This window comes from Arachis stenosperma, chromosome 8 (genome assembly GCF_014773155.1).
Source record: "Arachis stenosperma cultivar V10309 chromosome 8, arast.V10309.gnm1.PFL2, whole genome shotgun sequence".
In the NCBI taxonomy this organism is placed as follows: Eukaryota; Viridiplantae; Streptophyta; class Magnoliopsida; order Fabales; family Fabaceae; genus Arachis; species Arachis stenosperma.
In genome coordinates, this window is record NC_080384.1 from 12,814,524 (window position 1) to 12,817,652 (window position 3,129).

The following is a 3,129-nucleotide window of genomic DNA, read 5'->3' on the forward strand; positions in this document are numbered from 1 at the left end:
AATTAGTTTCTCTAATGCAACAGAATTGCAAGTTTCATGGACTTCCATTGGAAGATCCGCATCAGTTTTTAGCTGAATTCTTGCAAATCTGTGACACTGTCAAGACTAATGGGGTAGACCCTGAGGTCTATAGACTTATGCTATTCCCTTTTGCTGTAAGAGACAGAGCTAGGACATGGTTGGACTCACAACCTAAAGAAAGCCTGGACTCATGGGAAAAGCTAGTCAATGCCTTCTTGGCAAAGTTCTTTCCACCTCAAAAATTGAGCAAGCTTAGAGTGGAAGTCCAAACATTCAGACAGAAGGATGGAGAATCCCTCTATGAAGCTTGGGAAAGATACAAACAATTGATCAGAAAATGTCCTTCTGACATGCTTTCTGAATGGAGCATCATAGGTATTTTCTATGATGGTCTCTCTGAACTATCCAAGATGTCTTTGGATAGCTCTGCTGGAGGCTCTCTTCATCTGAAGAAGACGCCTACAGAAGCTCAAGAACTGATTGAAATGGTTGCAAATAACCAATTCATGTACACTTCTGAAAGGAATCCTGTGAACAATGGGACTAATCAGAAGAAAGGAGTTCTTGAGATTGATGCTCTGAATGCCATTCTGGCTCAGAACAAGATATTGACTCAACAAGTCAATTTGATTTCTCAAAGTCTGTCTGGAATGCAAAATGCACCAAGCAGTACTAAGGATGCTTCATCTGAAGAAGAAGCATATGATCCTGAGAACCCTTCAATGGAAGAGGTGAATTACCTAGGAGAACCCTATGGAAACACCTATAATTCTTCATGGAGAAATCACCCAAATCTCTCAAGGAAGAATCAAGAGAGACCTCAACAAGGTTTCAATAACAATAATGGTGGAAGAAATAGGTTTAGCAATGGCAAGCCTTTTCCATCATCTTCTCAGCAACAGACAGAGAATTCTAAGCAGAACAACTCTGACTTAGCAACCATGGTCTCTGATCTAATCAAAACCACTCAAAGTTTCATGACTGAAACAAGGTTCTCCATTAGGAATTTGGAGGCACAAGTGGGACAACTGAGCAAGAAAGTTACTGAACTCCCTCCTAGTACTCTCCCAAGCAATACAGAAGAAAATCCAAAAGGAGAGTGCAAGGCCATCAACATGGCCGAATTTGGAGAGGAAGGAGAGGAAGTGAACGCCACTGAGGAAGACCTCAGTGGGCGTGCACTGACCTCCATTGAGTTCCCCAATGAGGAACCATGGGAATCTGAGGCTCAAAATGAGACCATAGAGATTCCATTGGACTTACTTCTGCCTTTCATGAGCTCTGATGAGTATTCTTCCTCTGAAGAGGATGAGTAAGTCACTGAAGAGCAAGTTGCTAAATACCTTGGAGCAATCATGAAGCTAAATGACAAGTTATTTGGAAATGAGACTTGGGAGAATGAACCTCCTTTGCTCACCAAAGAACTGGATGACTTGTCTAGGCAGAAATTACCTCAAAAGAGACAAGATCCTGGGAAGTTTTCAATACCTTGTACCATAGGCACCATGACCTTCAAGAAGGCTCTGTGTGACTTAGGGTCAAGTGTAAACCTCATGCCTTTCTCTGTAATGGAGAAGCTAGGGATCTTTGAGGTGCAGGCTGCAAGAATCTCATTAGAGATGGCAGACAACTCAAGAAAACAAGCTCATGGACTTGTAGAGGATGTTTTGGTGAAGATTGAAGACCATTACATCCCTACTGATTTCATAGTCCTAGAGACTGGGAAGTGCATGGATGAAACCATCATCCTTGGCAGACCCTTCCTGGCCACAGCAAAGGCTGTGATTGATGTTGATAGAGGAGAGTTGATCATTCAAGTGAATGAAGAATCCTTTGTGTTTAAAGCTCAAGGATATCCCTCTGTCATCATGGAGAGGAAGCATGAAGAGCTTCTCTCAAATCAGAGTCAAATAGAGCCCCCACAGTCAAACTCTAAGTTTGGTGTTGGGAGGCCACAACCAAACTCTAAGTTTTGGTGTTGAACCCCCCCATTCAAACTCTAAGTTTGGTGTTGGGAGATTCCAACATTGCTCTGAGAAAATGTGAGGCTCCATGAGAGCCATCTGTCAAGCTACTGACATTAAAGAAGCGCTTGTTGGGAGGCAACCCAATGTTATATTTTATCTATTTTCTTTTGTTATTTTATGTTTTTTGTAGGTTGATGATCATAAGAAGACACAAAATCAATTGAAAAAGCAAAAACAGAATGAAAAACAGGAAGAAAAATAGCACACCCTGGAGGAAGAACCCACTGGCGTTTAAACGCCAGTGAGGCTAGCAATTGGGCGTTTAACGCCCAGTCTGGCACCATTCTGGGCGTTTAACTCCAGAAAGGGGCACCAGACTGGTGTTAAACGCCAGAAAAGGGCAAGAACCTGGCGTTAAACGCCAGGAATGGGCACCAGCCCGGCGTTTAACGCCAGAAATGGCTCAAAACGTGATTTTGAATGCCATTTGGTGCAGGGATGACTTTTCCTTGACACCTCAGGATCTGTGGACCCCACAGGATCCCCACCAAACCCACCACTCTCTCTCTCTTCTTCACCCATTCACCAATCACCTCAACTCCTCTTCCCCAAAAACCCTTCACCTATCAAATCCCTTCTTCCTCTTCACCACTCACATCCATCCTTCATAAAACCCCACCTACCTTACCATTCAAATTCAAACCACTTTCCCTCCCAAACCCACCCATACATGACCGAACCATGAGCCCCCCTCTCCTATATATATCCTTCTTCACCCCTTCATTTTCACACAACCTAAACACCACTTCTCCCCCTCTTTGGCCGAACACAAAAGCCATTCCATTCTTCCTCATTTCTTCTTCTTCTACTCTCTTCTTTCTTCTTTTGCTCGAGGACGAGCAAACCTTTTAAGTTTGGTGTGGTAAAAAGCGTTGCTTTTTCGTTTTTCCATAACTATTTATGGCATCCAAGGCCGGAGAAACCTCTAGAAAGAGGAAAGGGAAGGCAAAAGCTTCTACCTCCGAGTCATGGGAGATGGAGAGGTTCATCTCAAGGGTGCATCAAGACCACTTCTATGAAGTTGTGGCCATGAAGAAGGATCAACTTTGATCAAAGGTTGGACCAAGTCCTCATAGACATT

The 3,129-nt window shown here is 43.4% G+C and overlaps 1 non-coding gene across 1 annotated transcript; it reads right to left on the minus strand.

Annotated features, from left to right (window-relative positions):
- Positions 1 to 269: 269 nt before the first annotated feature.
- LOC130946997 (small nucleolar RNA R71) lies at positions 270 to 377 on the minus strand. The gene has a single exon (XR_009072412.1). It is a non-coding gene; the product is annotated as a small nucleolar RNA R71 (small nucleolar RNA).
- Positions 378 to 3,129: the final 2,752 nt, after the last annotated feature.